The sequence below is a fragment of the Falco cherrug genome, chromosome 11, assembly GCF_023634085.1.
Source record: "Falco cherrug isolate bFalChe1 chromosome 11, bFalChe1.pri, whole genome shotgun sequence".
Lineage (NCBI taxonomy): Eukaryota > Metazoa > Chordata > Aves > Falconiformes > Falconidae > Falco > Falco cherrug.
In genome coordinates, this window is record NC_073707.1 from 20,633,076 (window position 1) to 20,658,747 (window position 25,672).

A 25,672-nucleotide genomic window follows, 5' to 3' on the forward strand; every position below is an offset into this window, starting at 1 on the left:
AAGCAATAAACCCCATCTAGAAGCCTAGGGACTACTAAATAAGAAGGATGCTATGAAGTGTAAGAAAATGTCTCTTAATAGGAAGAACCTATTTATACTTTTCCTAAGTAAGAAAACTGAGCAAGCTGCAGTATTCCTGGTATGCACAATGGAAAACAAAACACTATTAGACTATTCTTCATTGCCATCTCTCAACTCTACAGTATTTATATATGTACTGACTGAACATGCCAACTTCTCTTAACATTTCTAACAACTTTACATTTAGCTGTCTTCATCTTTAGCATGAGAACTAAGAACTATTCATTGTTAGAGTGCCATCTTCAGCATTTAAAGTAAAAATAAGAAACCTTTCTATCCATAAAAATTATCAAGAAAGATATTGTATTTTTCTATATTAGAACTATCATCTCCATTCCTAACAGCACTGGAGCGATATGTAAAAGTTCTTCATACCTGGTATGAAAAGTATATTAGCAGAATACGTTATCAATACAAAAACATAGGCCATTTAAGGTCTAGTAAAAATATCCTGTAAGACAAGCCTTCAAGATAAGCTTTTAAGAGACAAAAATGGCATTGGGATGTCTTCACAAGACTCAAATACTGATGCTGATTTACTGGATAAATGCTTAAATATTCTGATCAAAAGATGTTAGTTGAAGGAGAAAACTCTTGGTGAAGATGCACTGCAAATGGAAATTAGAGAGTAATCTGTTGCTCTGGGTTGACTAACAAGAAAGGAAAAGCTGCAACCCCTTGCAATCTTTGCCAGGGTCAGGCAAGAGGGCTCTTACAGCCCTCTTGGTTGGTTCAACCAACCTGGTGGTATGGTTCAAATTTTGTAATTTGCTATTTAAGAAGCCTGGAGAGGTACACTTGTCATTCATTCAAAGAGTGAAAATGAAGCCTTAATCTGCTGAAATCAGTGAAATCAGGTATTTATAAATAGTGAAAAACACCTCGTCTAGCCAGATAGATTTTTGCAGTTTTCCCATCTTTAACACCACAGATTTGCTTGATTTGGGTTTTGTTTGGGGTTTGGGTTTTTTGTTGGTTTTATTTTTGCCTATTATGCCTCATGATATTCAAAGTATTTTACAAGAAAAGTCGGTTGAGCTGCATTTTCAATACAGAGTTCTTGTGAGCAGAAACAGATAAATGTAATAATTTGCCCCAGGTTTCCTGAGTGAATCAGTGGGCAGGGGCAAAAAATGTCCCCACAGCTTCTCAGCTTTCAGCTCTGCAGTCCGCATGAGAGGGTGGTCATTCCAAGCTGAAAAGACAAGTAAGGAAAGCTAAAGGCACTGTGTGTTTGTGCTTCAAAAATCAGTGGATTCTGGACTTCATTGTAGCCTCTGGACATCTAAACCAAAGGTTATTCACATGTATTTACTTGTACAACTCCAGTCTGGGAGGCAAAAAGAAACACTGAAATAGTTTTGAACTCAGAATGGAGAAATTACAATGGCTATCACTGAATCAGTCTGCCTTCATGTACAGTGGTACAAAGCTGAAGTAGTCAGATCACTGGATAATGCTAATTACTCTGTTAGCGTAGGAATGTTTTTGCAGGATTATTCTATTATTGCAGGAATGTGGCAGAATCCAGATCAACATTTATCTAATAGGAGATATAATAAAACCCTTTTGCAAATCCATACCTTGAATGCTTTCCCTAAATCATTTATCTTGTGTTTTACAATATATTACATGCAGCAAACTTGTCGACCACATATGGTGTTTAGTAATGCAAAGGAACTATTCTGTCATAGCTCTTCAGCTTATTTTAAGAAGTAATATGCATTTGACAATAACATATACAGTGGAAAATCCATAACAATATAAACAGACAGCAGTTTACTGCAAGGCACTGCAAAAGCAGTGAAAGTAACTAGTCATGGTTGTAAAATGCACTGACACATCTTGTTTAAATATTGGCTGATTAACTGAAGGATATAAGTTTCCACTGAATATTACTAGTTCAGTTTTAGTACCAAAAATACTAAGTGATAAGCATCTGGCTATCTTAATCCCAAACTGAAAAAAGAAGCTGTGCTTTTCCCATCAGACATGGGCACGTGTATACCTTGTGCATGCCTGTTAATACAAAAAACTTGAAAAAAAATTAGAAGGAAGAAAGCACAGAGGGAAGAAAGTTTCCATAAACAGAGCAGAAGACACAAAAGATCCCCAGCCCATCTCTGTCCTCACTCCTCTTACCTTGCATTGGAAACAAGCAATTCCAACCTTAAGGGTCCTGCTATGTTCTTCCCCCTAACTTATCCCTAATGTTCAGCTTGCTTTCAGAGTTTTTATAGTCTCTGCTGTAGGCTACAAACTCCAATCCCTGCCTTTGCTTTCTCTTACATCATTTCTAAAGATTTTCCACTGATCCTTGCCCTAAACCTTTCTCTGTCCTGCACTCTCACACACATACTTGCTTCACATTTGTTACATTTACTGCTCTGATCAAGATGATTAGTTTGTAATTAAAGGTCTAATTAATTTTTTTGTTGGCTTTTTCCTTTTTGCTTTCAAGATTCAGACAGCCATGGGAGTGAAAAGATTTTCAGCAGCATCACCATTCCTCTAACCTCTCATTTTTGCAAACTGCAGTACAGAAACCTGATGTCCTGAATTTTATTTTATTTTTTAAACTTTATTTCTCAGGAAAAACAGGAATAACTTTAAGAGGACTGCATTAACTTCAGGAAGAAATTAATTAATGCATTTTTAGTAGACCGATACTACTGTAAGGTAAGCATTAGAAAAGGAGTGTGTTTTGTAAAGCAAGTCAGAAGAACTTAAGTCTTTCAAACAGTTCATTTCAGCTTTTGAAATGATTGTGAAGTGTCACCTGTGAAGCTGCCTATCTTCTCTAGGCAGTGCCAGAGGATCTATCTCTTTCCCTGCTTACCTCACTAGAATAAGACTATCTTCTATTTTGCCCCTTTTCTTTAATCTCAGTTTTTAATTGATTCACACAGCAATTGTAGACCCATTTTGGGGTCTAAAATTCCAACCTGTGCAGACTTCTTAGCAGTTAATTCATAGTTACTTTGTTCTCTAAATAAACAGGCATAGCACTTTCTAAAAAGTTTTTACTCTTAACTTGCCAAAGCTCTTCATACAAGTGACGGATAGTAAAAGGAAATTTCAAATGCAGCTCTGCAATAGGTGGGAAAAATATGCCAGCCAGGGAGAAACAGCCTTGATTTCATTATCTGTCCTGATCAGAGTGATTAGAGAGAGAGAAGACTTTAATTGTATTGTAACACAGCTCATTTCCCAGATGAAGACGGCGACAGAATTTTGCAGAGCTGACATCAAGTGCCAAATCAGGATAGTTCGTTGCAAAGCGCTTTTTTGCCAGGCTCCCTGACTGAGGGATCAGTGTGGGGGGAAGTCAATGGAGAATGAGAAGCTGGGTTTGATCATGAGCACAACACAAATGTTCGGCCCCAGAGAACAAGGAGAGGCAAAGCAAACTTTTCAGTAGCATCTCCCGGCACGGGCAGATGTGGGAGTACAGCCGAGCGTAGTGCTGCAGAAATAGGCATTAGCCCCATGAGCACCCGCACCAGTGTCGGGCTGGGGCAGGCAGTTTGGGACTCCCTTCCACTTCAGGGCACAAGAGAACAGCGGTGGCAGCTGCAGAGGTCCAGAAGAGCTCTGCGGGCGCTAGGGCAGCAGCAGAATCAAAAGGGCAGAGCCAAACAATGCCAGCCGAAACACGGCTGAAAACGCTGCTGCTGGAAGAGAACTGGGCTGTGCTCCTTTTTACAGTACTACCTGCATTTAGACGGTGGCTTGCTGCTGGAAGCTCAGGGACACAGAAGTACTTGACTGATGTGTATAAAACACATGCGCAGGATCTCAGGGGAAAAAAGATAATCATGATCTAACTACAAGAAATTATTAGATTTATGGGGTATCTTTGCTACGTATGACCTGAGGTGTTGCCAACCAGCTACAGCAGTTCTAGGCGCTCGGTTTCTTTCTCTTTTTTTCTGTTGGAAAGACACAAGGTGGTCCTCATAGGCATTTACTCCCCTCAGAAAGTTTTTACGGGTCCCACCTCAAGCTCTTTAAGCAGGACCTCTGCAGGACTCCCTTCGGTCACCACGTTTGGTGTGGATGAGGCTGGTAGGAGACACGGGCTGTGCCACTGTGAGCGAGCTGACGGCAGACAACTGGATGCTGGTAAGGTAGGTGTTGCAGTATTTCACTACACAGGGCGAAGCTGCAGGATGTCTGGGGCTCAGCTGGCCAAAGCTTAGCACCTTGCAAGAGTGAGTGGGACAGTGGGCTGCAGGAATAGCAGGAGGAGAAATGCAGCCATATTGTCATCTCCTTTGACTACAAGAGGATGTCTAAGACCTGGGATTAAAACTTGCTTTTAGGCTCTCCACTGATCGGTGATCCTGTAACAAAGCTCCAGGCACTTTTGTACTACCTGGACCTACTGTCAGGTTGTGGCTCTTCCTTTTAGATGACTAATACACATTTCTTACATTTCAAAATACATTTGTCTCTGTGCTCTTCCTACAAAAACATGCAATCTGAAAGATTTCAGGAAAGGATGCTGATACACACAATTGTCATCATCTCTGACTGGGAGGTGTGAAAGACTCAGATCTGAGTAATTAGCCATCTTCATGGGCTGCTAGTGACCTTAGAATAGGACATATGCTACCAGCACAGTGTTCTTTTCCAGGGGGGGAGGGAGGGGACACACACAAACAAACAAAAAAATCAAAAGCAGAAAGAAAGAAAGAAAGGAAGAAAGAAGAAAAAAAAAGACTATAGAGTGTTAGAGTGCTAACATTTAATTTCCTACTCTTAAATTGTCTTAGATTTAGCAACAACTCACAGATACCATTTGACACCTTCTGGAGAAGGCTCATAAGGAAGCTTCCCAGATAATGAAAAAGGTGTATGGTGATTATTTAGCTGGCAGAGTGCCCAAGGAACAGACATCCTCAACACTACTGCGGTTTAATTATACTTACAGTATAATTAAGTTAGGGCAACCAAGTGTTTGGAAAGAACCTTTGTTGTCTTAACCATAAATAAATAAACAAACATAATCTGATTTTCTCAACTATGAAGACCAAAAAACAGGAAATTGGAGGAGATTAAGAACACAAGTCATACAGCTCTTTGTTCTCTCATCCTAGAGAAAGACAAACCTGTCTCCCTGTTGCTCTCATGCTCTCGCTACTAATTTCTGCAATTCTTTCAACATCGGTTTGCAAATCACTTGATTTGTCTCAATGTTTTCCTTAATTCCTTTGGTAGACAAGTTCTTATTCAGAGAACAAGAGTTAGCAAGGGTTCATTTGTGTAAGTGTTGAGCAATCTTGCTCTTCACCAGCCTTGCCTGTGGAAACTGTATTTGGGTTTGTCAGAACTCATCCTTAAAATTTTAGGAATGACACATGAGTACACGTGCTTGCTAGTTTTGCTGTATCATACATCCAATCTTTTTCTTCTCCCACTTAAACATGCAGCAGTACTGTTACATCACTATGGTCCAAGGCACAGAAATCTCCTCCTTCTATCATTAAGTTGTCCCATGGGAACTCTACCTGCCAGCCTCTTCAAATTACTTCTACAAACGGCTACAAATTAATTCAAAGTCAACCTTTCCACTGACCACTGATTCCTCACATAAGGTTGCACATTTGACACTTATAAATCAACATGAATAGTGTGGAGTCCAGAAGGTGTTACGGCCAAAGCCGTAGACCCATCCTCAGGCATTTCTGATTCAGCTGGCACGGAGTAAAGGCACGTGACATTCTAATTGCTACGATTATTCACAGTTTCACGAAACAGTGAGTGTATCATTAGAAACACTCTAGTTCTGGGTTTAGGATGGGAAATAAAGACAACATTGAAGTTAGAAAAAGTGGATTTTTTTTCCCAGGTTTGAAAGTATTGCCCCAGTATTCTAAGAAATATTCCAAGAACTTTTTTCTTTTCAAATGAAAACTATAATTTTTGTTTATAAAGAGCTGATCTCTGTAAGTTAGGTTCTCAGCTGACACTGATTCATGCTCGGAGATAAACAACTGACGTATTCCAAATTATGGTGCCTTCAATCTATTTTTATTTCTTGAGACAATAAACTCTTCTGATAAAATTGGCCCAATTCTGACACCAGGTTGAAAATAGATTACCATTCCACCAGATTAGCCAACACCCAGCATTTTATAGCTGCATCACTGGTTCAGGGAGAACACCCAACATTGCTTTCACTACACTTACATTCATATCTTGTCTAAAGAAGGGGAAACATTTTAAAATAACTACCTCAGATATTCAGTCAATATATAAGGTTGAATTTCAGAAACCAAACTGATTCCCACCTATTTTCATGTAGATATACAGAGCCAGAGAGCAGATGACCCACCGTAAGACAGAACTATGGAAAAGAGACCCTGCATTAACAACATGTATGCATGTTTTCCAATTGAAGGTACATTCTACCTTGAAAGAAAAAAACTACGTTAAGACAGCTACTTTAAAATCTGCAAGCTATCAAAGTAGCTTTTGCTGTGTCACTTCCATTTAAGATGACTCCTTGCAGCTAGATGGATTTTGAGAATCGAAACCCACAAAGTGAAAGTACCACATAAAACTGAAGACAGTAACATTCTTCAGGAGTGTTAAGCTTCCTACTAACAGTTTCTATATATGTACTTTTAAAAAGTCCTTTGTGCTAGAATTAAGTGCTTCAGATAAGTGCCGGGTCATGACATGAAAGAATCCATAAAAAGCACTCGCAAAACAAAGCAAAAATCCCAAGCCAGGACAGTTTATTGAAATGCAAGCTTTTTCTGTAACAGTCATGCTATGACGCAGAATAATGTGTTTGGAAATAAAAAGGGCAGTTTATGTTTTGTGCCTGTGTCATTGGCTCCCAGCCCAAGATGCCTGCGAGGAGCGAAGATGGCCAAGAAGAGTGACAGGGCCTTTTGTGCCATGGATGGATACAGTGGTCCCCAAGCTAATGGATGAGAGGCAATGAAGCCATACAAAGAGGTCTCAAAATACTAAGCAAATAGCACTAATTCTGGGCTGGTATCAGCCTGGTCTTTGCTCAAACTGGCATCACAGAAATAAAAATGAGTAGAATGTGTTTCCATCCCCTCTGGCTACGCTACTTGGAGTCAATGCTAAATATAAAGACAAACTGAGAACCAGCCCCATCTTTCTGCACCAAGAGGGAAGACAGGGAGTGGTGCTGATGTTTTCAGGCTGCCTCCCTTATCAAAGACCTGTCTGCTGATGTCCCCTGTCAGTGAAACGAACTCTTTTTTTCACCCATGAATGCTTGTGGCATGGTACTTAAAGCACAGAGCAACAAAGTGTGCATCTCAGCTGCAGAGCACAAATTTTGGCTCCAGAGCTAATTACAAATGCGGCAATGCAGCACAGCACAGAATGCATAGCAGCAGCTGAAATTCAAAGACATGCTCACGAGAAGAAAAAACTTGTCTGTCCTGAAACTCTTTCTTGGCCTCACACTTTTTTTCACACAACTGATCACCATTTCTGTACAGAGCTGAGAACCACTGGATTTGGTTCACTGGCATCATGAGAAATGATACAGAACAGTTAAAGAAAGCAGCTACGCAGCAAAATTATGACAATGATCTGGGGGAAAAGTGGAAGGTGAGTGATATTCTTCAGTCAGAGTACAGTGGTGTGGGAGCTGGGCAGGGCCACGCAGGACCACTCAGAACATCACAGGATGCCGCAAGAAACACTGCCACTAGTTTCTTACCTGACATGCAGGTAGAGGAAGATGAAGTCATGTGAAAGGTGGGGCTGGGCAGCTGCTTCTCCCTGGAAGCAATTCCTGCACCAAATGATATTAATAGGGAAGGTACTGTCTCCCCATTCCTAGTAAAGCTGTCCCTGGGATGCTGGCTTGCACAGCGGGACCATTCTGTGCTGGAAGCTAACCAGAGTAAGCTGTTAGTGTAAACCTGGGAGTTCAGAGCAATTGATGCCGACCGATTTGATTCCCTTCCCTGTTTTGCTCTGGTTTAAATGTACTTAGTGATTGGTTCCTGCAAGGAACAGTACAATCAAGTGCTGTTCTAAAAGTGAAGTCTCTGGTACTTCTAAGAATTAAAGATCTCACAGCAGTTTGTACATTCGTTGTAATGCTTGAGCAAATTCTGCTACATTACTTCCTCTATCGCTTCAACTGGACAGAGACCTTCCCTTGTCAGACTCTGCACCCTTCTGCAGGGAAGGTGCAATTTGCTAAACAGCTGCCACATCGCCACTGGATTAATGCAGGGTAATCCAGTAATCATGTCCAATTACAGCACAAACATTAATCAGTCGGTCACCGCCCCCTAGAGGTAGCCACGTTGCGGGCAGAGCCGATTTGCGGCAAATGACTGTCTGGCGGACTGAGCACTTCGGCATGCAGCCGGAGGAAGGTATTTGCTGATTAGACCCACGTGCTGTTACAGGAACAAATTACCGAGTGCTGATTGTCAGCTCCTCGATTATTCCTTCCCTCTCTTGCCTGCGAGGTCACCCAGCTTGCAGCATTTTGCATTTGTGTATTTTGCAGTCAGGGGACAGATAGATAGACCACTATATGACACAGTTACAATAGAAAGCAGTAAAAATAACACCCAGACTAAACTCTCTTTTGTTACAGCTTATTTTTCTCAAGCAATGTGCATAAAGCAGTGGCACAACTGCATAGACTGATCATGCCCACACAAAGCTGGATGTGTTGGTGTGACAAAAGCCACAAACCTTTATGTATAAACACAGCCATGCGCACTCGTTTCTTCCCCTTGACTGGAATAGCTAAGAAGTTTTAAAGGGAAGAATACAAAAAGTAATGAATAGTGAGCAACCCACCACATAATCAAGTGATGAATATCCTGTTTCTGGTGTGCAAAGACCTTGTTTGAATGGGTGAGTATTTATTTAAGGAGAAACAATCCTGTGAAGAGACTTAGCACAAGATCCTGGAGGCAGGAATAGCTCATGACCAGGATTCCCCAGACACATCCTCTTTTTTTCCAGCTGGAAATTCTGTCTAGGTGGAATTCAGCGATTTTTCACATTTTCTTCTGGCCCGCTGGCTGGATATGCTGGCTTGCCTGCATATGGAGGGATTCTCCAGGTATCCACTAATATGCATAGACCACGCGCACATGTGCAGCCCCATACCTGTACACATTTCTGTTGGCAACATCCAATCAAAAAGAGCAGACGTCCAGTATCCCAGTAACCACTTCATTGTGAACGTTATCCTGGGATTCAGGAGAGCTGTGTGCTGTTACAGAATCACAGCAGGGTGGAGGTTGGGAGGAACTTCTGGAGATTGCCTAGTCCAACTCACCTACTCAAAGCACAGTCAACTAAAGCAACTTGGTCAGCGCTGTGGTTGGTCAAGTTTTAAATAACTCCAAGGATGGAGACACCACAATTTCTATAGGCAGCCTGTTCATTGCTCAATGACTCCCACAGTAAAAAAAAAAAAAAAAAAAAAAAGAAAATCAGATGTTTAAAAGGAATTTCCTCTATTCAGGAATTTGTGCCTATTGCTTGTACAAGTACATCTTCTTGTACTTTTACTGGGCATCACTGAAAAGAGTCTGGCTCTGTCTTCTTTGCTTCCCCATCAGTTATTTAGATGCACGGATAAGATAACTTCTGCTATACAACCCCAGCTCTCTCAGCTTCTGCTCATATACATACACACAAGGACATCCTTCCAGCATGTCCACACCTCTCTTGCATTGGGAAGCCTAGCACTCCAGATGCATGCACACACTAACACAACCTTGGATGCTGTTGGCCTTCTTTGCTGCAAGGGCACTGCTCATGATCATGTCTCATGGTCAACTCACCCACCAGGACCCTCGGGTCTTTTCTAAAAGTTGCTTTGAGATACTCAGTTTGTGTAGGTGAATGGGGTTAGTCTCCGCTTCACTTCTGCTTTGTCTAGATGACCTTGGATTCACCTCTCTGAGCCTTACTGTCCGCAGTGTTGATGCTACTGGCCTTTGTAAAGAGATTTCAGACTTTGGTTGTGTGAGGGAGGTGTCATTTTCATTTGCCCTTCATAGGTAACTATCTTATCACCCTCTGTCAACATGTGGCTGCTCATATTGATAACATTCACCTCCATGTGGGCTTTTTAGAACGGCCACTATCCTGCTGCCCACATGAGTCAGATTTTATATAATTTACCTTCTCTGCTACAGTGTTCTTTTTCAGGAGCTTGCACACGCATACACACACATTATTCTACTACACTACAGGTCTAGAAGCTGAGACAGAATACTGAGCACTGTATAGCATTCTATGGCCAGGGCCTATAAAGTCCTATTCAGAACATTATGACATGGAAAATGCCCTTTCATCTTACCAGGTTGTTTTTTTTTTACTCTGTGGCTGTTGTATCCTAGCTTAGCCAAGAAACCAGGGAGAACCCCCAATTTTATTCCCACAGGTAGCGCAGGGCAGTGAAGGTTATCCAGTCCCTTCTGTACCCAACTGAACAATTTGTGCTTCATTAAAGCTGAGAGACTGCCAGCTTCAGAAAACTCAAGGTCCTAACATTGCCTGCTTATTCCTGCTGTGTGCATCCTTGTCCTCTGCATCATGCCAGCCACGTGGCCAGACCCTTCCCCTCTGCAGGCCAAGGTTTGTCTTTCATGAGGATCTCTGCTCTGAAGCAAACAGTATTCCTTTGTGGGTTTCTCTATCCCATCTGAAGTTACAGCGTCCAAGCACTTTGGAAATAAACAATGATTCATATATTTTCACAACACCTTCAGAGGCAAAGAAGTACAATTATCCCCTGCCAAACGTCAAAGCCCAGCTCCAAAAATGCAGGTTTGTCACAGCTCCGCACCATAACTCTTTCCCCAGTCATATGCAGCAGAAAGCAGGCTTGTGCCATGCGCAGCATTAAGTCACTATAACTATAGGCATTGCTGCTGGCATACTAATGAAGCTGTATAAATCATTATTAATTCATGTGAGCAATGAATCTCTGGGCTTCAGTTACTCACACTGAGCTGGGCTGTGTCCAAAACCCACACACTGCCCTCCCGGAGACGTGGCTGCTCTCCAGAGCCTGTTCAGTCCCTCTCCCTACCTGTTCCCTTGCCTTCGCCTCCACATCTTACACAAGGACCTTAGAAGAAGGGACAAAACCACCTTCCTTCCACACGGCTGGCCCGTTTGTCCCAGGTGCGAATCAACTGGATCACATGCGGGAGGAGGCTGGCCCTCTACCTCTGTAAGGGCAGACATGCCGCATTTGTGCTTACTTTACAATTAGACTTGGAACCCAGGAGCAAGAACGTAATATAGTTCCTTATGTAACCATATATTTATTTTGGTTACGTGCGGCTTCAAGACAAATCTAAAATGGTGCTGGACCGTGCTGCTGCCCTCAAAAGAAGTTTGTCAGCAGAGTAACAATAATGTTCTGCTTCTGGAAATGATGTGCTGGGCTTTATGGTCAGCTTTTCGGTTTGAATGTGTTTTTTCCACTTTGATATTTGAGCCCTCCCCTCAAAGCAAATCCTTCGAGTGTGTACACGGCTCTCCAAGCAATGGTCATGGGAGGACATAGACAAGCGCAAAAAAAGATGCTGACGGCGTCTGAAAATGATTTGCAATCTTGTAGCCGCATGAGCTCAGTCGCATTAACATAGTGATTTAAATACTGTGGATGGCTTTTCTGATGTTCTTTTAGAAATTTCTTATTGGATTTATTAGGCATCCAAAATATATTTCAAACCAACCAACCAGTGGAATGAAACAGAGCAGATAATACTGACTAAGCACTCCAAGCCCTATCTGGCAGCCCCAAATCAAGCACACTGCCACCGAGCACACAACTCCAGTGACCAGATGGGAGAGGATCTGGAACTGGGCTACTGAACTGTACCATGTCACAGAAGCTGGGACATCGCACCACAAGAGGATCCTTCATGGGTCTGAAGCATCCACACTCCCCACAGCCCAACCTCACTGTAGAAAAGCCTGGTTGTCTTTGGCAAAAAATGAGATTGTGAAGTTTTCAGTGCCTTGCACATCAGATGTGCTTAAGGTAAACACAGAAAGAGTGGCTTTTTTTTTTTTTTTTTTTGTAAATACTGCCACAAAATCGTAAATAACATGTACATGATAAATAACACAACGAGCATTTTGAACGCAAAGAAGAAGCAGGCTGCTACTAAAAAAGGAACAGACTCTGCAACGCTGCCACAGATACCTTGGCTCTGCACACCCAGGGCGGGCAGAAACCCTCAGTGGTGCTGTGCCATGGCTCCATAGGGCTGGGGGATGCCAGGCTGCTGCGCGGTATGGGGCTGGTTGCACACAGATGTTACTGGGCACATTGTGATGCCGCTGGTGTAAGTCCTGCTCTGAGACCTCCAACACTGTCAGGAGTAGGGAGTGCCCATTTCACCGAGAGATTAATTTGGTTCTCATTAGACCGAACAGAAAGCCAACAACCAGAAAACGCAGCCAGCTACCAGGCAGACCTGGTCTTCCCATCCCAGACATGGGACTGGCTTCTACTCAGCCAGGTTATAAGTGGCATAACTGCTCTCAAGTCAATAGCCCTGATAATGGAGGGTGTTGTCATTGCACTGAAGTCAAGTGGAGCTATCTGTGATGTACACCAGTACAAACGAAACCAAAGCCTGGCTGCACAGACTGAACAGAGAGAAAAACCAGACCTTTCTTCTTCAAGGCTTTTATCACACACAACCACTACCTGAGGCACCTCAGTCCTGCCCTTCTCCCATCCCTTTTTTCCACCTGGTCCTGTAAGTTCCTCAGACCAAAGGCTGCCTTTTACTATTCAGTGTTTTCTCCCCTGCTCCCCTCCATCTCAAGCAGGTCCCTTTGCTGCACAAATAATGCAACACAGCAAGCATAGCCCTCGGGGGATTAACCAGCCGGGGTTAATGAACAACATTTGACACTGAACTGCACACCTTTCTCTTCCCCTGTTGCCTGCACAAGCTCTTGAGACTTCAGGCAGCTGGGCACACCAGCCAGAGACTCTCCAGGTTGTTTTCTGGGAACTATAGGAAACACTCAGTGTCAGAAAAAGGAGTTTAAGCTGAGCGTACAGCCACATGGTTAGAAAGCAGAGAAACCTCAGCCTGGAGCTGGCAGTGACTGATGACTGTAGGTGCTGCGAGTATTTGCTGCTCCTCACGTTACCCAAATGTCAGGGTTTTAAAGTGATGTTACCACAGGAGTGCGAAGATCTGTGTAAACTGAGATGATAATCACCATGCAAGCAGAGCATGAGCTGTTTGACTGTGCTGAAATTATGTTATTTGGTATTCCTCTAATTTCTCACATGACTTGATACACCAAAAAACCCCACCATATTGTGTTTTATGCTCTGGGTCCATGACAATTGCTTTTCCTGCAGCAGACAATGATTTGTAAAGTGACTTTTCTTATTCCCAAACCACCCAAAATTTTGCAAATTGGTTTCCACGAATTAGAAATGGTTTAGAAATAACCTTGGGTCACGGTCTGGCTCTATTATGGGGCTTTTGTTGCCATGACAGCTAGCTGGGGGGAAGAGAGTTATTTCTCAATTACTCTATTTTTACATTAATATTTCTTTCAGAGCAAAACAGCAGTAGAAGTAGTGTTATTTCCTTTGCTTGCACTGACACAGGACTAGTTCCTAGGAACCACAACTTTTTATCATCTGATCATAGACATCCCTGGCCGTTTCATATGGAAGTATGTGTCTCCCCAGCCCCAAGCCCTGGGCTCACTGGGTGTGCAGGGAGCAACCCCTTTTCTCCTCTGTGCTGCCAGCAGGAACTGCCAGCAGAAATATATCACACTTTAGACAGACTTGCATGGCCAAAACCCTATAGCCCGATATAGAATCATAGATTCATAGAAAGGTTTGGGTTGGAAGGGACCTCAAAGATCATCTAATTCCACCCCCCCTGCCATGGGCAGAGGAAAGGAGAGAACTCGTCCCTGGGTGGGCTTGTGCCATCAAGCTTTCAATTAACAGCCGAACGTGCTAACCAATTGTACCACAAAGACTCCCTAGTTATAATTATCTTTGTAATAAAGAACAATTTTCCTTCCTAAAAATTACCTTCCTAAAAACATTGATTCCAAGTAGCAGAGATAACACATAGACCCAGGTGGCCTTTTTCACAACATCAACAATGGTTCAGAAAAATAAGGCTAGGATTTCTCATTTCCTAGGAACCCATCAGCTGTCTATGAAACGGTGATCACTGCTGTTCACCATAGCTTGGGGCTGGATTTGAATCCACGATGCAGAATTTCAAATTGCAATACTTGACCCCCATACCTAACTCAGAAGCACTGATACCAAAAACACAGGTGTTCAAGCTCAGGCAGGTTGAAGAGCATCTTCATGTGAAGCTCTACAATACAGATCGATCCAGAGCTGTCCTGTCCCTGTCCAGTTCTGTTAGCCACATTCCCTTTTGAAGGGTACAGAAACCCTGAACAGAAATGACTGAAGGAAGGTCCTCTCAGCCACTGTCATGGTCCCTTTGCTCTTCTTTTTACCTTTCGACTGCTCATTGCCTCCTAGCATCAGGGTTAGGTTTTGCATCACACTAGAGATGGCAGCAACAGAGAAAGCAGGGAGGTGCTACCTGCCCTATACTGATACAGGTGTGCCATTGCGCTATATGCTGAGCAAATATCTGCAAACGGACCAGCTTAGACTGACAGCTATGACACCTCTGGATTAAGGATTAGATCCGACATTTTCAAAGCTCTTGTTTCAGTAGCAAGGACCCAAATTTAGTGTCTTCCGAGTGCTTTGAGGGCCCAAGCACTAACGTGTCTTCGTCATTTCACCGGGCTCTTCACAATTCAGGAGATCAAATGTGCCATTTTAAGGTTTTCAGAGAAATTGCAGAAGTGATTTAATGGCTCATGGCTTGCTTAAAAATTTTAAAATATTCATCATGAAAAGAAGAATCCAACATCTTACTGGGGGGAGCAGGAAGAAGGGAAGGGAAAAGGTAAACAAACCAGGAGAGGCACAAGACCAAACTGTATTCCAAGCACACACAGTGGAAAACGCAGGCCAGTGCCAGCAGCCTGATAATCCAAATTCTCTTTCTATGCACCGACCTCTTCTGAGAAAAGGAAAGAATTTAAAGGCGCATAAATGATAACTGTACACATTCTGGAAGCAAACCTAAAAGCGCTGCCAGGAAAAATCACCCCTCTTGTTACAAAGCCATTAACACGTTCCCTTCCCCTTCCACCCCGGCAGCAGAGCTCATACCTACGGAGGGAGAGGGGCAGCGGGAATGCTGCTTGCCGGCCCCACGCAGCCAGCCCTCGGCACAGCAGGGTGGACATTAAATCTGAGCACCAGGCATGGGCTACGGCATTGGCAGGATAGAGGCGCTTTACTGGGAAAAGCCACTGCAACACACCGAATGCGGCAGCCGGATAGGCACAGCAGCTTTCTGGAGAGCAGGTGAAGAGGGCGAGCATTGCACCCATGGGAATTCCCAGTGGACAAGGTGCAGGTCACTTGCTCCTTCCCCCTCCCACAGTGAACAACAAGCACTGCTTTAGGTACTGCCCTCCAAGGAGCTGGGAACTAAGCAAACTGTCCTAAATGCTTCTAAATGCTTTTTTTAAAAATCAAAAGCTTCACCCCTTTTGCACGCTCCAGATGGCTGTAGCAGCAATAGGTTCACCAAAATACTGGCAGCTAGATCCACAGATAATATAAACCTGTACAGGGTTTATTTTTCCTTACTCTTCATTCAGCTATATCCCCACACACTTAGTCTGCATTATACTTCTCCTTTCATGCTGTTCAACACCTCCTCTTGGCCCCAGTAAAATGGAAGTCATGTTCATTTTGCACACCCGCTTTATACCACTTTTGTTTAGACATTTTTTCTGGCCAGTTTACACACTACACTAGGTCTGACTTGCACAGATCAAAAGGATTGTGAAATCTGTCCCCACATTTTCCAATGAAGAATATTCTTGCCTGCCCCACCTTTGCATTTGTATCCATTTGGCACAGTTCTTGCAGGCTTGAGGTAGTGTTAGTATTACGAGCAATAAACTAAATGTTCTTTAGTACTGATGAATACCCCGAGAAATTCACTAAAATCAATGGAGATATTCCAGATGAGGGAGGTATATGGCTCAACAAAAATAATGGAACAGAAAACACCCACAGATGCAGAAGAAGATGTTGTCCAGATGGTGAAGCTAGCCTGGTGTCTGTCATGAACACATCCCTTAACACCCATGCAAAAACCTTTTGCACTGCAGCTTTAGCCCATGACACTTATCCCCCTGTCACTGGCCCAAAACTGCTGACTTTGTTGGCTTATGCTGACTTTCACTGGGCAAAAACTTAACCACTGATATTATCTAGAAAACACGTTGGGAGGGATGTTCGGGGTACTCTGAGTACCACTGCTGGTGCGCTCCGGAGCGAATCCCACCAGCAGGGTCACAGAGCTGGGCTGAGGGGTGAGGCTTGGGGCAGGAAAACTGGGGCTGATCCTGCTGCACTGGGACAGGGTGAAGGACACACGAGGAAAAATAAGCACAAGGTGAAGGAGAAACTAGCAAAATAAGTAAAAGGTTTCTTTTATCACACAGTATTGTTTTGGCATTACAGCCTCTCTGTTCTCAATAGCATTTACTTTGGTGTAACTGAAATGAAGATGTGGTCCAGGAGAATTAAGAGGACTGAGACCAGCTGAAATCAGAGGAAACACTGCTTTGCTCCACCAGCTGAAGCAAGTTTCCAGTGGGGCAAGTCAGCACAAATATCCTGAAACTGGAAACAAATCCCTGGACAGAGCTGCATAGATTTTCACAATAACTTTAAATCAACTAAACTTTCCAGCAGCTGAGAATTGGGCCAAAAACCTTGGCTGGAGCTGAGCTCCTTACAAATAGTCCTCTGCAAATCCTGAATGGAGTACTAGAACCACCTGTGCTGAGTGTGATAGGTAAGCTGCTGCTGGGACAGAGCCTGAAGTCAAGCCAATAGTTCCAAACAGAAACCAGAAATTTGGCTACAGCTGCAAAAGAAACAGTAGGTCGGGTTGGGCATGTAACCATCAGCTCTCTTTGGACAAGTGCACCTGGACTCGAGAGGTTCCTGGTGGGCTCTCCCATTTCTTTGGGGAACAAACACCTGCATTTCATGTGCATGCTTTGCTCAGATGTGCCTATCAGAACATTAATCCAGAAAACCAGAAAAATGAAAAGCCCAAGTCACCAGCCATGGAGCTGCGGAAACCAGGCCCTTTGGCTACTTCAGGGAGTTTACTAGGTATGTATAAATAAACATGGAAGACTCCAATACTGCAGCAGTTTAACAAAGTGCTAGAATCCCTTCTGAAATGTTTACGAGGTGAAAATAAGTAAGCAACCTCTGCAAAACCAACTAACATTTTTCAATTTATGAAGCTTCCCATCTTGCAACGTCTGTTATTTTACATGAAGATTTTAATTTAAAAACTGCCTTTCTGAGCTATGCTGAGATGGGAAGGTTGCTGGGATTCTGGGCTGACATCCCAGGAACCGCAGTAGATTGCCTGGTATTCACAGTCAAGTTTTCTAATAAGGCGGTGCACATTTCCAAAATGTCACTGCACAAGTGGCCATTGGTGGAGTTATTTTAATCAGCGGTTCAGGAAGGCACTTAGACTTGTTGTGCCTGTTCCTGAATCGACAGACAAGCATTCCTTGAACTTGCTTAAGACCCTGCTGTGAAGAGAAACTTTAATGGCAAAGACAGCTCCAGGATCACTTACTGGAAGAGATTTTTATCACTTCATTTTCTCTTCTTTGTACTGTTGTCAATCAGGAAAAAAAATATTGAAATTCAAGGAGCTAGTCCTGGATAAAAGCAGACTGAAGCCTGAACTGAGCCATATATAGCAGCTTCTTCCTCACATCAGTGGTATTTTCCACTGATAATCCGCACTAGAATAGAGGGGAACTAGAGAGGAACAACCAGGTGTACCATCCCCATCTGTGATAGCTCCTTCATCTCCCTTTCAAACATCATGCACCCAGGGACAGCTCTGAGGCAGGTGCATTGCAAGTGCTGCCAGACAGGTGGGCAGCTGTCACGAGCAGTGTTTGTATTGTCGGGCACTGAGCTGAAAGGTGTTTCCAAAGAACCTCTTCTGCTCCATACTTTGAGGCTCTGAAAGGCACATACTTTCAATCCACCATCCCTCAGCTTCTCATTCTGGGAACCTGACTCATTTCTCTACTCTGAGCACTTTTAAAGTTAGATTTAATGCTCAAGGAAGTTTCCTTTTCCCTTCCAAAGCTGTGCAAGATCCTTCATCCACTGCTGCTAAGCCTTTGACAAAAAGGCTTATGAAGGTCAAAATATTTGTTTCCTATGCGTGAGATAGAAAGTCTGAGGAACCTCCTTTTATTTCCACTTCTCTGGCTGAATAGATGGTCACACTGGTGCTGCCTGACCTTCTTTGTGCCCAGAACAGACAGCAATGCTGAGCAACCCATGGCAGAAGTGAGAATGGTACGTCCTTGGTCACATGTAACTTTTGATTTGGGTGGACAGCTAAAGTCCCAGGTGTAATGAAAGCATCACCCAGGTCCTGACGTTGGCAGGCAGAAGTCACAAGTACTGAGGCATGGAAGAACACAAAATACCTTAATGGCCATAACCCAGGGATGTTCAGAGTGTACTGCAGCGCAAAGGCAAAAGCCAACCAAACCAAAAACATTTCTGAAGGGAACACATCCACAGCCTTCACTGGCAGAAGGTTAATTCACTTTGGACAGTTATGTGAGCTTGCTCTGAACCTGGGCTGGTGGTGTTTCAGATAAGATTGCTGCCTGTGCTGAACCTCCAGCGGTGCATCAGCAGTGACAGCATAGCTCCTACACAGGTGGCTGCGCAAGGAGTGTGCACGATGCCAGCACGGACCTGGTTGTCAGGAGCATTCTAGTCCCTGCAGAAGGGATTTCTTGGGCTCCAGAGGGCTCTGCAAAGTCTAATCTTCTGAAACTGATGTTACTGAGTGACTTAAGAGAGCAGAGCTTAGAACCACATGGACCAGCAAAGATCCTGTACGTGTTCGTAAATAGTAACTACAAGGCTGAGGAATTTCTTTTTTCTCACAACTAATCTAATCTTCTCCAGTTATTTCTGATGCCTACTTTTTTGCACTACCTTGGTACTTCAGAACCTTGTCTCTGAATTGAAACCCTACCGAGTTGTACCCCTCCAAAAATTAGTCATAGTTTTCCCCAGCCATGACTAATGCCAATAAAATAAAGTTAAATCTGCAAAACTCTGCAAACTTCCTATTTGTCCAATCTTCCAAGTACTTACTATGTTAAATTTTAGTACTGAACCTTGAAGTATCTGCTGTTGCCTCTTCAGATATATTGAAAATAATTTTATTTCTTTTTTATTTTTGTCCATTACTTGGTATTTTATCATTCCTTCCTGACTACTCAACTTCTGTAAGAACATTTTGTGACTGGCTTCGTCATAGGGCTAAGGGTGCTGTAAGCAAATTATATCAGTTAGGCCTCCTTTAATTTTTGTTTTAAAACAAAGAAAATTCAAATCATTGTCATTTATGGAAGAAAGTGCTTTAAAATTTGCTCTGGTGCCTTTCCCATCTGTGTAAGTGTAAACCTCGACTGTCCTCTACTACAGAAAACACTAAGTCAGAAAGGGTGAAACTGTAGCTTGTTACATATTCTTCATTCTCATGGAAAAGACCACAAGAGACACGTGCTTTGGAGAATGAAGATCCATGTCCATCTATGCTCAAATACTACGTGTGCAGAGTCACAGCTGGTACTGGACAGGGGCAGCAGCAGGGCAGAGCTCCCTCAGAATCTCACCCACCCTGCCTGTGCCTTGTCACCCTACACATTTCTTTTTGGCTAATTTATATTCTCTTTTTATCCCATGTAAAATGAGCTTCCTGTCTCCTCTGATCCCCCTTTTTACTGCACTTCAATAAAATTTGGTTTTCTTCTATTGTCCCACGAAATGTAACAGAAAGACACTGCAGAGCAGACAGCAAAAATAACGCACTGAAAGGCGAAACAATAGCTTCAGGGACCATTTGAAGGGAGGCATTAGGACTACTTTAATTCCTTTTCTACTCACTGAAATATCCTACTTCTATTACACTTTTCTTGCTTTTATGTTGGAGGAAAAATTATTGTTTGAAGGAACAATGCCTCCTGGCACACTTTAAAATTCCCTTTTACTGGCAGGCTGGGGTTGAAACGTCCCAGTGAAAGCTGCTAAGAGCTGACAGCTGCCTCTTAGGAACTTCTGAGAATCCCATCTCTAACAAAGATATCCACTACCTTTACAGCTGGAAAGGTTAAACTGACTCAGCAAAGGAGCTAGTACTCTGAAACAGATTTAACAAAGGATCAGAGAAGAGGAGGCTCGGGAGCACCCAGTTATCGTTGCTGGAGCAGAAAGTGTTTTACCTCGTGGCAAGGTGACAGTGTGCTGCCATACAGCCCCCTCCTCCATCCAGGTGTTGCTACATCTGCCTGACAATCTTACACAGGCAAGCCAAGTGCCACAGAAGCCACTGGGACCCTTTCATGAAGAATTATCTGGAAAAAGGAATTTCTGATCTGTGAGTAATTCCAATATTTTGAAAAAATTTTTTCTTCCAAATATAAATGAGAAGCCAAAATTCCATGGGCTGTGTGGAACGGCTCTCCCGGAGAGGAACAGGGGAAAGAACAGATGAGATTAAGAAACATTATTTTGAAATAAAAAATTAAAAAAAGAAAGAAAAAAATGCCGATGATAATTTTTTTATGAACTTTGCCACTTAATAACTTAATTGGGGACCAAACCAAACCCCAGAGAAGATCCACAAAGTCTGCAGCTCACTGGGAACCTGAGAGAGGTATATGAAAAAAAAGCAAACAACTAATGATCAGTCAAGGCTGATAGTCAGAAGCACACCAGTAAACAGGTTATTTTCCAAATGGTCATACATTTCAAACAATTCACATATATTCAGTATTTACAGACAGCTATGACTCCTCAAAGGGTCCAGCAAAGCATTTAAGTATGGTTTTCAATTTCAGAATATGTACCCCTACTGAAAATATTTACTTAAGTTAACATGTACAGTTAGAGGTTCACTTAATTGCTTTCCTGGACTAGCTCCTATTAATTCTTAACCCAGTAAAATTATTTGTACATCTGATACAATGCCCTATGGATTTCTAAGCAAGTCTCACTCTCAATTTCAGTCAGCATTGGGTCTGCTATTTAATTCTTCAGCCAAAACCTGTTGATCCTTGATATTTAAAGTCAGCCCTTTAAAGTTACATAAGTAAAAAGTACTTAACCTTTCAGTGAAACAGAACATCTCTAGTTTCCTTAATCACTGCTGTTGAGCATCTGCTGCATTCCCTTTTATGTGACCCATGAAATTTTGGGATGCTCATTGGCATAGCAATATGCATGTTCCTGACAATCCTGACTCCCACTCCTCCTCTCCTATCACATGAAGTGGCTAGAGCTGCTCAAAGAAAACTGTTAACAATTTTAGCTTCAGAAAAATAAGCTTTATGCAATTCTCTAGAAAAGACAGACAATAGCTGGAAGAGATTTTGCTACTGCTAATCAGGTATTCAAGGCATTAAGGAACGACTATGGAAAATTTCAAAGGAAGGTGACAAGATGGAGTGTCTGACCAGAAAAAGGGCGGATAACACTGCGTGTCACTAAATGTGAAGCGATGCATACAGGAAGAAACAATCTTAAATACTTCTACTTTGCCTACATAGCAAAGGGCTCTGAGCTGACAGTTTCTATTCCAAAATGAGGACCAAGAGGGGGTTTGGCAGAGGCTGGCCTTCAAAATGATTGCTTCCAATGTAACAGCTTGAGATCTTCAATTGAAAATGACAGGAAATGGGCTCAAAAAACCCAGAAAGGACCTCTTTTAAACAGTGGAACTCCTCACCAAATCATACTCCAGATGCCAAAAGCTTACACAGATTAAAAAAACAAAGTCACCAAAGGAAAATCCCTCGAGGACTATTAAGTACAAAATATTGTGCCTGGTTCTAAAATCCCTCAGCCACAAATTCTTGGAGGCTGGGAGTATATTTGAAGAAAGTGTCAAATATGCTTGGAGTACTGGCCACTGTCAGAGTGAGTATCCTGAGCTAGACAGATGTCTGGTGTGACCTGATATGACTGTTCTTGCACTTTTATATCACATTTTCCTGTTCCCTTGTTCTCAGAAAAGCCTAAAAAAAAAAAAAAAAATATCACTGAAATGATCATAACATTTATATACACATACCATATTTTGTTCAACAGATAGAGTTGGAATAGAGAATTTCAACCCAAAGACTGAAAGCTTAGTAAATCTACAAGCAACCAAAGATAGGTAAATGCTAAATGTTTACAGCTTAAATAAGAGACAGAGCTATCATCCCTACCTTTACTACCTTTAAATCAAAAAATATATTTGGACTTGAAGTACATATCAGCAATTTAGGGCAATATATAATACAGTGATTATATAACTACCCCTGAAGCGAGCTTCATATACTTCAGAAATTCAGAGCTAATCTTGAAGTTCAAAGAAACCCAAATATGCTGAGATACAAAAATACATACATATTATGCATCCAGACATAGTGTGGTAACATCTGCGATGTTTCCCACAGTCTAAAAGACTCTCGTGGTTTCAGAGATATTCTTTACACTTAAAGTACAGAATCCTAGTAAACCTGATAATATTCACCAGTTTGGTTGGAATTTCTTGTGTGCACACATACAAGCAGTATCTTTGTTTGAGAGGCCAGCATCAATTAAATTCAACTGCCTCCCCTGCAGACTTAAATCAAGGCTGGATAGTAAATTAATATATTACTAAATATAGTCTGTTTATAAGTCATTCTTGTTTAGCAGTTGCACCTTTTCCATGTAGTTTAGAATAGAAGCTGCCCTTGTTCTCCAGCACCACCTCTACCATGAAAGCATCAGAAGAAAGTAATTACATTTAACAGGCGCCACCCTTGTTTAATGGTGTATAAATATCCTGGTGCCAGTCCTATGCTTGGCATACAAGGAAAGGTTAAATACATTAAACATCTGCAGCTCAACTAAACACCAGTGAAACGCTAGAGGTGATATGATAACCACAGACAAATGCAGAAGAAATGGGATCACTAATGACAGAAGAGCATTGTTTAGGATAATATCATAGAACGTGCTTTAAAAGTAAGCACAGGGAAATCCTGTTGGAAACATTTCCTAATGGGGATACCTAATAGGCTGTCGAATAATCACCCAAGGGAGATGGAGGAAGTCCTTTCGACTGAGTGATTTCTTTCTGGACTGGGCAAAGTGTAAGCAGACTACAGGGGAAAAATGTACTGGTGGGTGGAAAGACAACCAGGTGTACTGCTCAGAAGCCTAAGACATTTCTGTTTTCAGCAGTGGCAGTTTGGTTCAGAACAAAGCCAAGCTCATCAAAAACTTTTTTAATTGTATGCAGATTGATGAGTGACTTCTGTAGTCTCTCCCATCTCTTTCTCAAATCTAATATATTTACATGTATTTATGACGACTCCTTAAACTGCATTTCCAGGACAGAGTTTTCCCCTTGTGTGTTCCCAGATCTACAGTCACGTATTGCCTTCATCCATCTGATGCTGCGCTGCAAGAACGGGTGCAGCTTTATCGGAAACTTGTCCTGATCAGGTGCTTGCCAAGCATGACTAGTTTAATGTGACAGATTATAAAATGAAAGGAAAGTGAAAAGGGAGGAATAACAAGTGCCAGGGAAAGATTAGATTCTCCATGCATTTCTGCATTGACCTTTTCTTCCTCGATATACCATTAGTTACCTAGATTTACAGCTCGAGATGGCAGACAAGCTGTCAGGTTCACTATTTAGGTCATTGATGATGTTATGAACTCTACTGGAAACTGATTTCATTAAATGAAAGTATGTGACTTGACATTTGATATAGCAAATATCTAACTGACATTTTTAATTTCTACTCGTACAATTTCTTTGTAATTATTGAGATCTTTTTAATTACTTCTTAGGGACCTAAAAGTTAAGACATTCCTGAGAAAATTGTACATGGGGTACCAACAGACAATATATAGCATCCATGCTGGAAAGTCATTATATGTGAGTGCACTTTGGCACCTGTGTACATAAATCTATAGATCAATCTGCAGAGCAGCAATGTTTTAACCTGAAGTTTCTTGGATGGTTTTCTTTCAGCAACCTCTACATCAAGCTTTTAGTCATAAATTGAACTCAAGTTGCAATTTATTCATGAATAAAATCCCACTTCTTGGACTTGATCCAGAGAGAAAGGAAAGAACCTAACTACTGCTGGCCAGCAGAAACACAGTTCAACACACAGGACACTGGCCTGAGCAAAGCTGTGCTTTGGGTTCTCATCTGTTCGTAAACAGTATGAACTATGCAAATGTCTACGACAGCGCAAGCCAGACTGGATACCCTTCAGACCCACGTTTCTGAAGGCAAAAGCTGTACCGTATTTACAGTGATGGAGCAATGGAGGTCTGTATCTTTATATTAAGGTCTGAACCCAGGTTCTCACTGTGCATTCACTTTACTCATTACTGTCACAAGCACCACACAGCTCACTCTGCCTCAGAAGTATGAGGGAAGAGAACTGGAAGGGAAAAAAGGAGGAAACTCATGGGTTGCAATAAGAACACTTCAGTAATTGAAAAAAAATATAAAATAATAATAATGAATTGTTACAAAAGCAAAAATAATGAAGAGAGAGAAATAAAATCCAAGAAAGACAAGCCATGCAAATGAAAACGATGGCTCACCCCCAACTGACCGATGCCCAGCCAGTCCCCAAGCAGCGGCCCCCTCCAGCCTGCCCCATAAGTTATTGCTGAGCATGACGACAAATGGTATGGAATATCCCTGGGGTCAGCTGACCTGGCTGTGTCCCCTTCAAACCCCTTGTGTACCCCCAGCCTACTCGCTGGTGGCACCGTGTGAGGAGCAGAAAAGCCCTTGGCTCTGTGTAAGCCCTGCTCAGTATGAACTAAAACATACCCGTGTTTCCAGCACAAATCCAAACCATAGCCCCATACTAGCTGCTATGAACAAAATTAACTCTATCCTAGCCAAATCCAGCACAATTACATTAGCTGAAACAATGTAATTCTAATGATACACAAGATCCCCACCATTGGAACTAGGGTAAGAGTTTGATCATAGTTCAACTGTAGCATGTTGGAGCCATCAAAACATTTATCTTGTTAAAACACACTCGGGCTACAGCAGCTGTCTCCTAAGAAACTCATCCTGCCACCTGGTAATGCTTTACAAACACAAGTACCTGGAAAAAAATAATTGCTGTACCTGTTCATGACAGAAATCCAGCATGCAGTATCCTGACCTCAGTGCAAACAGGGAGCACCACCACGAGAATCAGTACAGCAAATTTGATTGAGTGTCATGGTTTAGCCCCAGCCAGCACTAAGTACCACGCAGCCACTCACCCCCACCCTGGTGGGATGGGGAGGAGAATCAGGAAAAGGTAAAATCCATGGGTT

At 42.4% G+C, this 25,672-nt stretch overlaps 1 protein-coding gene across 2 annotated transcripts in view; it reads right to left on the reverse strand.

Moving 5' to 3' along the window:
* The window catches only part of OSTN (osteocrin), a 104,152-nt gene that overhangs the window by 12,491 nt on the left and 65,989 nt on the right, over positions 1 to 25,672 (reverse strand). The window contains exon 1 of one of the 2 annotated variants that reach the window (XM_055724092.1): positions 2,224 to 2,300. The exons of the other annotated variant lie outside the window; for it this stretch is intronic. The gene's annotated coding sequence lies outside the window, so the exon portion shown is untranslated. Of the gene's footprint in view, positions 1 to 2,223; positions 2,301 to 25,672 lie in introns of those variants that run through there. 2 annotated transcript variants of the gene reach the window in all.